The sequence below is a fragment of the Aptenodytes patagonicus genome, chromosome 13 (assembly GCF_965638725.1).
Source record: "Aptenodytes patagonicus chromosome 13, bAptPat1.pri.cur, whole genome shotgun sequence".
NCBI lineage: Eukaryota > Metazoa > Chordata > Aves > Sphenisciformes > Spheniscidae > Aptenodytes > Aptenodytes patagonicus.
This window is the reverse complement of record NC_134961.1, coordinates 17,592,751-17,604,811: the sequence shown is the minus strand read 5'-3', so window position 1 is coordinate 17,604,811 and position 12,061 is coordinate 17,592,751.

Below are 12,061 nucleotides of genomic sequence, written 5' to 3'. Positions count from 1 at the left end.
GCGGTGAAGAGGATGCAGTGTCCAAGTAAGTTCTGCAGCGTTTTCACGTTTTCCTTAACCTCATAAATACCATTTTTTATTAGTTGGTAGCAGGATGTCGGGCTGTTTGGGAGTGTTTCCTACCAGCCCCTGAAGGCAGGCAAACGGGCTGCGGAACGAGCAGGGGAAGCCGGTGTGCGGTGAACAGGAGAGGGCACTGGCACTCCAGCAGCTGTGCGGGGCTCAGCACCCCGACCGGTGCCAAGGGCCGAGTTACTGCACCTCAGCGCACAGCCTTCTCGTCTTACACCCTTAATATGAGACAAGAGCCTCCGAGAAGAGTGAATGAGCTGCGTTTACTGTCTGTGTCTCTGGAGATAGGGAAATCAAAGGGTTGGGGCTAAACTGCTGTGCACACGTGTGCGCTGGGTAGGAACCTGCCCCTTTCCGTTTAACATAGGCAAGTTCATCTGCTGGTGTCTGGTACAGCTCTTGTGTGGTTTGAAAAACTCTGATTTAGCATCCTTTTTTTTTTTTGCACCTACATTTAGGTATTCAATACACAAACTAAGGTGAATTCTTGTTGTCCAAGGGAAGCTCAAGTCGTCACAGTCTCTCCTGCAGTTGTAAAGGTGTGCAGTCCTTCACCCTGAGAGCCAGTATTTGCTGCCTCTCCTCTTGCCTCCCTTCCCCCCCCCCCCCCCCCCCCGCCATCAGAAACTATGAAACACTGAATTTCCCTCCTGCTTCACCGCGTTACCAAACAGTGTGTTGGGAAGCAATTGGCAAGTGGCCCCTAAACAGTGAGTGAGGAATGCTGGGTCAGGCTCCAGCCACGATCCCACCACCTCTGATGGTGAAGGACTCCCTGCCCTGAGTGAAAATGCTAGGCACAGACCTCTTTTTTTTTTTCTTAATTTCCCTCCTTTTTTGTTTTAATCTTTTTTACTTTGCACATGTAAAGGCTCTACGGTGTTGGAAAGAACCAAGTTCTGTTTGTTTTCAACTCTAAAAAGTCTTAATTAGACCCAAAGTAAAGCTCTTGTGAAGCTGTCAGCATAATTACAGGCTGGGACAGCCTCCCTGCTGAATCCAAATCCAGCCCCTGGCTTCCTGGTCCTGTCAGAGCACGGCAGAGGGAAGGGGGGATGAGGTAGCGGTGGCAGCAGCCCCTTCATTTCTCTCCCAAGTCTCTTTGCAATTTGTCTCTGCACCATGTGAAGGTTTGAAAGGCAAAGCAGAAAGGGCCCGACTGCAACGGAAGGAAATATATTTAGAAACATGAAAAATAGGAAGGGAAAATGTTTTATTTGCATTATTCACCAGGTTCTATTTATTACATTGCTGTGCTAATGTATTGTTTTATAACTCCCAAATGAATGATCGTGCTTCTGGAGAGCACCTTTGTGCTGCTGCAGCCTGTCTTTTAGATATGGGTTGTTGATATGAGACATTGTTTGGCTATTTCAGTGCTGCTTAGTTTAAATGATGAATTTGTCAGGTTGGGTTTTGACATGGGCCCAGGAGAAAGGCAATTCACATTCATGCTGCTTGCCATCCCCCCTGCTCCAGCTTCAGCTGAATTTTTGCTTAAACTGGGGGTTATCTTGTGAGGGGGAGAGCCCGGGTGAGGGGAGCCAGCAAGGTGCAATCGGCTGATTTCCACACTGGATTTAACAAAGGCGACAGGACAGCAGGAGCTGCCTTCCCCCCCTGAGCAGGTCAGTGGGGATTTAACCCTCTTCGCTGACTTTCACAGCATTGCCTTGTCCTCAGGCTCATCTAAACCAGAAGGAACCTCCTGGGCAGCAAAGGCACGCTCGGGTCTCGCTCATTTGGGTCTTGCACAAGCATGTTTAGGAGGTTGCTGCATTTCCAGTGTTGTTCTTGAAGGGCTACAGAGATGCTGGTACTTCTGTGGGATGGTCGGCATCTTCAGTGATCTGCCTCCACGCACAACTCGGTGTAAGGGAAATGTAACGAGTTAGGAGAGACTTTCCTGCGCTTTCTTCTTTTTACAGAAACTAAGATGCTCAGTCTGTTAAGCACATGGTTGCCTTCTCGGCACAGAACAGATGATAGATGCGTGTGGTTTTGGTTCCTTATCACTGCTCGGCAGGTTTGTGGGAGCACCGTCTCTTGCAGCAGTCCCCTTTCGTTGCAGAAACTGCTGCCCACTTCATCTCTATTGTTATCTTGGAGGAATTTTTTTCCACTCGTGATATAGGCAAGATTTTTATCCTGTCTTAAAGAGCTCGTAGAGCCTATGCCTTCTAATACCTCCCCACAGGCAAATATTTGCACATATGTTAAAAAATTCATTTATGTGCAGGACCTCATTCAGGTCCAATTGTGCCCATCCATGTGTGTCCTTTAATGAGGGTCTGCCAGGAAACCCAGCCTCAAAACCGTCCAGATTCAGTGTCCATCTGAACCAGGTGAACCCTTAAAAAGCCTGGAAAAAATAAGGACCTAAAATGTTTCTCTATGAGAATGCATAAATATTCAAATGCTAAACTGAGAGGGCTCTTGTCTCATCCCACAAGCCATTTAAAAGCATTGCTCATTCAGCCACAGGAGGATTTTAGTACTTTAAAAAAATTGCCACAAAACATCTGCAGTCTGCAAAGAGCTGTTCTGCAAAGCATCTTGTAGGCATTCTGTGATGCATCCCCAAAGGATTTATTACCTCCAGCTGGCTGATTCGCAGCAAGTCCTCCTTCCTTCATCTAGATGGCACTCTGCAGTCTGAAAAAGCCTTTTGCAAATTAACGTGGAGAGCGAAGTTTCAGCAATCACAGCCCAGAGTCTGGATCTTTAATTGTAATTTTGTCAAACTCTGTTACATGAATGGGCAGGAAAGGAAAGGGAGGAGAGGGGTGGAAAAAGAAATTACATTGATGGAAATTTTCTAGGGTTTATGAGCTCTGGGACCTTAGAAAAAAGTCTTTTTTCCTGAAGCAGGTGCTGGTCCCTTAATGTTCACTTGATGAATGTGATGTGTATTTCAGGAAGCTGCAGCACAGTCAGACCTCCTCATCATCTCCTTAACCAGTTCCACCACTCACCCACCTATTTCTTGTCCTTGTAGGTTGTGCTACTTCTGAGCCTTTCTAGTACTGGATATTTGGCCCATCTGAGCTTGTTCGTTCTTTCTGTTCCCCAGGTCACTATGTCGTACAGCCTGGCCTTCAAAGGCTTGCAAGTAAGCAAAGGGGTTAGAAAAATAAGCAAAGAGGCTTATTATTTAGGTACTGACATACTGCAGAACCAGGGTAATACTTTCTTACTTTTAAAGGCAAATTTATTGCCTTCTATGAGTTTATTTTTCTGGCTATTCTCAGGCAGCAAGAGAAATGTATGGGGGCACCAAATACAAAGCAGGATCTGATAAAGGCAGTTTGGGGAGGATGAGAAAGGGATATATGGGGATGTGCTAAAATGACCAGGGGAAAATACAGTGAGGTGGAAGTATGAAGAGTGAGGGAGGCGCTGGGAACAGCAATGTGCATTTTTAAACTGCATTAAAATGCCGGCATCCCCAATAGAAGCAGAATACCATTGGTGCCATCTTTCTGATGGTCTGAGTTCATGGCACGGACTTCAGACTGTGAGGAAAATCAAGCACCTTAATCTCTGGCCAAGCAGATGTCTGGGGATGCCCAGGGTGCATATGCAACGTGTGTGCGCGATTCCCTATATAGCTTACTGTAAAATTGTGGAATTTATTGGCCTAAATGGGACAAAAGGTGATGAATAATCATATAACTTCCTGGTGGTCTCCTTTCCTTAGCACGTGTTGGTGAAGGGAGATTTTTGTCTATCCATACGGCCCTTGTCTGCAAGGGGAACTATGAGGTTGAGTATTGAAATCAGCATTTGCTGAATCTGGAGCAACTCTGTCAGTGGCCTTTGCTTGGAGTGAGACTCCTTTTAATTGAAGGCATCAGTGCTGGGAACGGTGTCTGGGAAGATTTACTTGAGATATTTCTCTGTATGGCTTGTGAGCTTGCTCTAATTGAGCCCTCTCTGACTGTTGGTGACTCATTTAGCTTTCACGTGGCACTTGGAGAGTACCCCAAGCTGCTGCAGGGACCCACCTTTCCCCATGCTGGGGTACTTGGCCATGGCCTCGTCCCAGTACAAATCCCCAGTACACATTGCTTAAATGTTTTCAGTGAGCAGCTTTTTGCTGGGTGGCAATTATCAGAGCAGCAGTGGGTTTGTCAATCCAATGTCCCTTTTCACCAGTTTGCGATTCCGCCCTGGATGCCTGCATGTGCTGCCTGGGGTGGTGGTGTGAGCATGGCTCACCCGCTCTGCCTCCAGCTCCCACTGGTTCCCTTCCTTTGCTCTTACTCATCTCTGGTGTGATTGCCCACGTGTCTGGATGAGTTTCCTGAAGTTCTCCTTCCCTTTAATTTCTGTTCCTCTAGTGCAGGTGTCATCATGTGTACAGCTATTTCTTGCCAATTTGCACTGGTTCAGCTTGCAAAACCTGTGTGCCTTGTTTCCTGGTTTGTGTTTGCAGGGACAGTTGTTGCCTGTTTGGGGCTAACGAGAGCTCTGGGACATGGTTTTGTAAAGCTGCTGCCCTGTCCTTCAAATCTCTGCCCTTGAGGTCTCTTCTACCTTGTCTTAGCAGTAGCAGGATGAAGTGTTGTGCGAGCTGGAAGATTTAAATAAAATTACATAATGGTTTAAAAGCTTTTCCTACTTCTGGTGTCCATTGATCAAGGATACAACAGAAGAAATATGCCTATCTACATGCATATAGCCACCTTCTCTCTCCACCCTTGTCCTTCCTGTCCCTGTCCGTTGGTCCCTTCCAGAAAGTGTTACCTTTTGGGTAATGCTTTGGCTTGCAGCTCAAACCCTCAGCTGCATCATTCGGTGCTCCTAAAATTAATAGATACTCTGAAAACTACAGTTCATTGTGGGTTCATGTGAACCCACTCTTCAAAGCTGCCTGACCCTGGTTTGGACAATTTTAAAATCTGTTGTCTTTGACGGCTAAGCTCCCTCTCCTGGGCTGCTTGCCCCGCAAGGGTGATGGCAGAAGTGATGGCTCTGGTCCCAGTGGGTTGTCACTCGTCACACTGGCCAGGAGGTGTGACTGGATGGACCACGGGGTGGCTCGTGCAGGATGTGAGTAACCTGGAGGAGCCGTCCTGCCCTGATGTGGAGTGAGCAAATAGGGAGTGAGTAAGAGGTGGCCTGGGCATGCCGTGGTGGAGCATCAGAAATAGCCTCAGGCTCCGTAGAGGAGCTGCTGATGTGGTGAGAAGAGGAATTTCAGGATTCTGTCAGTCTGTAAGGGGGTGGCAGAGCTCCAGATGGGGTAGCCCATGTTACAAGCTGGAGCAGACTTTGAACCTGCGCTGCTTTTATGGCAGAAATAGGTTTTCATGTCTGTCTGCTCTACCAGCAATATCCCCGCTGCACCAAGGGAGCATCTGACTGTGATCTGCCACACCAAAATCCTGCTGGGGCTCAGCAGCAAGATTAATGCTTATGGGGCTTTCCTGGTGAGAGACTTTTTGTGGTATTTACCAGAAGTCCCTTGAAGGCAGAAGTTATTGCCTTAAAAGATTAAGGCATCATTAATCATGTTTTTTTGTCTCCCACCCTCCACACCTTTTCTTCTGGCAGGCTGGGTCGGTATTACTGAAAAGATCTTTTTTATTTTTCTCCATTCAGAAAAATAAGTTTATTCAAGTCTTTTCTATGATTGTGCCATCCTCAGGTAAGAAGGAGCCTTGAGAAAATTTCAGGCAACCGAGTGGAATTGCTTATCACTTTGAACAGAGACACATTTTGGCCTCTCATTCTAGGTTTCTTCTGAGTGATGTATTTAATTCATGGTTCTTAATAAATTAATAGACATAATTTAAAAAATATTTTTAAATCTATGATGTTGTCATCATCCAAAGATCCTGCCTTGGTGTGAGGGGAACGATGCGGGACAGAGGGTGGTTGCAGAAGTACTAGTTTCTCCTGATGTGGTGGCACTTGTTGTTGGGGTGGAGGGGTTGACCTGATAGTGGAACTGCACGGTGGTTCCCAGCTATGGTCTGGCCCCAGAAATAGTGTGGTTGAAACATAGTTTAGGTGCCCAATTTGGAAAAGATGTCCCAACTTTTTAAGTAGAAAACTTAAAATTTAATCAAGGAAGAAATAGATGCTAGAATAGAAACAGGGTAAACTTTTTAATTTGCTATGGTTATTGAGACTGTCTGCACCATGGGCCATAGCTGTGGCAAAAAGTCATGCCCTCACTCCCTGGTGCTTTATTCGCTTCCATCCCCACAACCTTTCTTCTGTGCTCTGTCAAGGAGGGCCACGGTTGTGCCTCGTACTACTGCATGCAAAACATTTCTTAATTTATGTGCTAATTAACCTCACAGTGCGACTTGATTGTTAGGAGCTTGGTCTCCCGGCAAGCCTGTCTTTGCAGGCAATGATCCTTCCCTTTTATTTTAACTAGAGCAAGGAGTGCAAGGCTGGAGCAGGGGGAGGCAGCGGCTCCTCTGGGGGGGGTTCAGGATGCGATAAGTGCGAGTACCGTGGAGGATGCAGCAGCTTCAAAAATATCTGCTTTCAGCCTCCTCTTTTAATGGAAGTTTTATTTTAGAAAGTTTTAGTTAACGTCATTCTAAACTTTATTTCCATTTTATTTTTTAAATAAAGAAGCTATAAAGCTCCTGGCTGGGTTTTCATTTTTGCTGGCTGGGAAAAGAGAGGTGAATTGGCTGCTTGTCTCCCACGGGGATGCCCTTGGGGCTGCTCAGCATGTTCCTGCCAGCAGCGCCACACAGCCTGACCTACCTATGGCTGTGATTCATCCGCCACCTCCTTGGGGCAGGTGAGGATATCGGATGCACTTCTGCAGCCTCGTGAGCTGTATCTATACCGTGTGCCACTGCATGCAAAACCCCCGTCGCTTTTGCCAGCGTGTCCTGGGTCCACTTGGGTTTCCTTTGCTTCCCGCGCTGCTGCTGTCCCAACCTGGGTGTTGAGTCTGGCCAAAACCGCTGTTAATAAAGGAAAGATGAACCTGTGCCTTGCTTGCGGGGCCAGGGCAGCTGTGGCAGCCTTGGGTTCGGTGCAAAGGTCTTTGCCCTGGCCTCCGGCACGGGGGTGGGAGGATGCAGCAGGCAGCGTGTGCTGGGGGGCCCATGTGTCAGCCCGCACCTTGGTGCCTGCCCTATGGTGCACTCAGCCGGAGGAGCTGCAGCCTGGCTGCTTTGCAGGCTGGGAGCTCGCGCTCTCCTCACCCAGGTTATTGCAAAAAATAAATCTAACCACATGAAAATGAATGGCTATGCCTTTCCTTAATTGCTTGTTTCCTACATGCTTTTACAGCACAAGCTAATTTTAAGTAAATTCATACAGAATTGAAGTCTTGTAGTGAAGCTTTTCCTGAAGAAGCCACTTATGTTAAGTGGGAGAATAGCAATGACCAGTTCCAAAGTCGGACTTGGGGCCACTCGGGGTTAATCCCCTGCACTGCCACAGGCTCCTTTCCTGCCCCCAGGCAAGTCGCTGAAATCACTGTGGGCTTTTGATGGAAATCTGTGTGATTTGAGTGCCCAAATCCCTCAGATACAGGAATTACCTGTGTTCCCACATTCCTTCAGTTCCTTCAGTTGCTTGTCTGTGAAATGGGTGGAAGTGCAGCATTGACTTACAGATGTGATGAAGAACACAAGAATGACGATGAGGTGCTTGGATCTTGTGATGGTGTTTGCACAGTCCTCTCCTCTTGGCTGGACCAGTCACGCCCTGGAAAGGTGTCAACGTACAACTAACGTGTGAGTGCACTTTGTTATTAAGGAGCTTTTTCAGTGATGCCAAGTTTGTGGTGTTTGAGTTGCAGGTAGGGAATGTAATCCCGGCTGGGGCAAGAGCGAGGCTCCTGGGCTGCGCTTCCGAGCATCAGGAAAGTCAAGGTTTCCTCGTCCCTCCCCTTTGCCACCTGCTTTGCTCCCAGCAGCAACATCCTGCACTCTTGCGGCATCAGCACTGTTGGCCATGCTGTGAACTGATTCAACTTAAAAACTTGCAAAAAAAGATGATTTCTTAGAGGGCAGTTCAGTTCAGGAGTGGTGCTGAGCAATGGGAGCAGAGGTGGATGGGAAGAGCTGTTGTGAAGCCACATTTGCGATGCGAAGCTGAGTTTGTGAGGCTGGCAAGTGGGAGGGAGAGGGATTTTTTTCCCTTTTCAGGCTGATAACACACATAAAGCGCCAAAGTGCCACATTTTTTCCTTTACTTGAATGTTTCAACAGAGGCACGTGTCTGATTGTATCAGCCCGCGTCACCCATTGCATCACTAAGGATGTGCTGAGGATGCATAGCACTTCTTGAAATTTGCTGCTGTTCTAGAAACGTCTTTTTCTGTATGGTTTATTTTTTGTTGAGTAATATTTTTTGTTCTTTTATATATTTCAGCATTCTTAGTAATTTTGAAAAAAAAGACTTATTGGGGAAAATAACATGCGTGCAGAGGTGTGGGCTGCACGTGAGAGAGAATGCTAAATCTTGAATAAGGCTGGGTCGATGGGTAACTGTTCAGAAGGAAACCAAAATGACACTGCAGTCTCATACATTTAAAATTGTCCCAATAAAATTGCTGGTTAACGTGCTTAATCAATGCGGCAAAAGTCTGGTTCCTGAATTCATTACTTCCCAGCTGGGAAGATGGCAGAAATTTGGGAAGATTGTTTCTAATTCCATGTGCTCTGTGTATGGGTTTATTTTTTATGTGGAGAGGGTGGGAAATTTGCCTAGTGTAACAAACCCAATTAATCAAAAATTAATTTTGTAGGGCAGCCCAAGCGCAGGATAGGCCCTGATTTAGAAGCATTTGTACAAATGGAGCACGTGGGTCCTTAGGCTGAGCCCTGTGCCAATGTTGGGATGTTTGGACGATGCCATCGTGTGGGCTGGAGACAGGCTTGCTGGTTGGTTTGTTCTTTGGTTCCCTCATCTGGAATAAGGGAAACGTTTAGAGTTTTGATCATATGGGTAAAGCTAAATCAAAATGATAAAGCATTTCATTCCAGACTGGGGGCATCCACACAAGAATAACTGTCCCAGAATAACTTATTGCATAGACTAAAAAAAAAACCAAAACAAAAAAACCTATTTTAACCAGAAAAATGAAGGAGATATAAAGCTCTGGGTGACAAGAACAGCTCCTGAAAACACATGAATCACAGATCACAATAGGCTCTTTAAGACCTATAGAAATGATAGCGCTGTTTTGGTAATGACACATCATGATCCCATCTATATGTGCACATACTATATTTACATTATACACATGTATATATTCCAATTATATATATAAAAAAAATCCAATTTACTGGTGTGGGCTTTAATTAACAACTCTGACTTGTAATTTTCAGTAAAATAATATGATAGAAAGGAATGTAATTTATCAAAGAAACACTGCTGAATTTATGACAAGAAAGGAAGATAATGGGATTTCTGAAACTGTACGGATGCTCTTCGCAGTGATTTGAGAGGGCAGGATATGGGGGAACTTAACTGAAGATGAGTTATCTTTTTTTCCTGAGATTGTTTTAAATCTAATCTACTTGCAGCTCTCATTTTATGGATGCACACGGATTCTTATATGAATACTGAATTTTTTAGATAATATACCGTAATAAGTAGTTTTTGCCTGGAAAAGATCTCATGCTGCAGACCTCTATTACTAACAATATATTCTTTCACAGTGCCAGCCTTTATTTCTTTTTAGTCAAAGCTTTCTATCAAATTCCAAACTTGAATTAAAACTGCTGTTCTGACATGTGAAACATTGCCTCATCACTCTGGAGGTTTGTCGCATTTTTTTCCCTTCCTTTTAATTAGGCCATGTGTAGAGTCCCCCCAGCTAATGCATGCACAGGTTTTGATGTAAGTGCTTGCGGTATTTTGGAAAGCACAACAGACGTGTGACTGGAGAGGGTAGTTCATTTATGTGTAATTAGGCATAAAGGCTTGACAGGTCTTCCCGTGCTCCGCTCGTGCATGATAACCTGACCCCAGTGGACTTGCTAATGAGCAGAAATGAGTATTTCTGCCTTCAGCCTAGGTTGGCATTAGGATCTGCCTGTTTTGCAGCTGCATAGTGAGGTGGGGGAGTCCTGGGACGGACACCCAGGCAGCGGGGAGGGGGTTTGTCCTGCTCCTCCCTGCCGGTGGGTTTGCTGAGGCTTTGTGGGGTTGAGCATTGGGCAAACAGTGTGGTCCCGGGGAGAGGCTGCGAAGCTGCTGGGCAGCTCGGAGCTGGGTGGTACCACCCCTCCCCAGTAAGCAATATTGAACTTGGCTGCATTTTCTAGGAGCCTGAGCTGAGGTTAATTGTGTACGTGCTCATGTGCATGACTGTTTGATGAATATTGTCTGGGGCTGCGTTACTGTCGATGCTGACGGGCGCAGGTCGTGTGAAGTTTGCAGCATGCTGGCTCCATAACTGCGTTCCCTATGCAGGGAGCATGGGTCTCGTCAGGCTTGCTTTTACCTCGCGACCTTGGTGCTCTCTAAGGCAATCTACAGTGACCCAGTAGGGTTTTCTACTACTACAGGAGGATTCTGTCATTTTTTTTGGGACCCTTTTCCAGCTGCAGAGCTCAGTCACTTTGCATGATGTTTTTCAGTTGGAGGCAGTGTCCTGTGTATGATCGATCACTTTTTTAATCCATTGCATCCTGCAATAGCCTCAGTGGGAAAGTACAGCAACACAGCCTAAAAATGTCCTCATGTTGTTCATGTGTCCCCTTAGAGGAATAAACCCCAGAAGACCTCAGCTGTCCTCTGTGTTGCAAATGGCTCTGGCAGGCAGTCCGAGCAGTTGGCTCCCCAGGTATTCTCCATGAAGCATCCTTTTCTTTTATTCATTTGGAAGTTTTCCTACTGCTATTAACCTCATTTTTGGTACTGTTAAGGGACTCCATCGCACATGGGTCAGAGGTGGGGCAGCTGGGGAGAGCATTTAAGCATGGCTGGGAGGGGTTTCTCACCTGCAGGACCCCTGGTGCCTGTCTTGCTCAGGTGTCCAAGCCAGAAGGTGCCACTTTGCACATCCAAACACCACCTGCATCTTCTGCTTCGGGCTTGTAACTTCAGCCTGAGCCCTGGCATTTTCTCCGCATGTCACCCATGCTTCTTGCTGAGCGGAGTGGAGTCAATCACACCCCAGGGCTGTGCTTCCAGTGACTGCTTGCTCTCTGCTTTAAAATATTTACTTCATTTACTGCTTCTGCAATGTATCTGTTTCAGCTGGGCTAGGAGCCACATGCTATCAGAGTTTCTTCCTCTCGGAGGTAATTGTAGACCGTGGCTGAATTATCCCTACCACGTCTTGGGAAAACTCCATAGCCTGAGCTACGAAAGCCTCTTACTAGCAGGCAACTTTTCCAGAGCCACTATAACTTCAGAGTCTTGTCTGAATCCTTCATATATTTTCAAGACTATTCTTGAAATATGGTCACCTGAGCTGCTCACAGCATTTAGCAATGGTATCTTGGATACTGGATGCTGAAATAACACCATTTCCCTGCACTTGCTTGTTAATCTCCTATTTATGTTGCCCTGGATTGCTTCTCCCCTCTTAGTAACAGCATCACATGAGGAGTTCATATGTGGCTGGTTCTGTACAAACCTCCCCATTTCCTTTTCTTAATTGTGGATGCCAAAATACTGTCGTCCATGTTATTAGCATGACCTAAAGTGTATTTGGTCCTTAGACAGGCAATGTGCCATCTGCAGCTATACAGAGCACTTTGCTCAAATAAATTGATATTACCCAGCTTTCCACGTGTTCCCGTCGGTAACGCTGTTCCTGGCACCAAATACTGCCATGCACAAACTGTATCAGTAATGATTTTGTGTATTTGCCAGATAATTGAATAATGTACTGAATAGGGTTGGATCAAGGACAGAAACTACTTGGCTATTTGTTTGTTTATCATGTAGTACCTAGTTAACTAGTTTTAAAATAATTTGGGTACCTTTTGTTTTGTATAAAACGCTTTTAGATTGAAAATCTACTGCCCATGGAAGTCTGCTT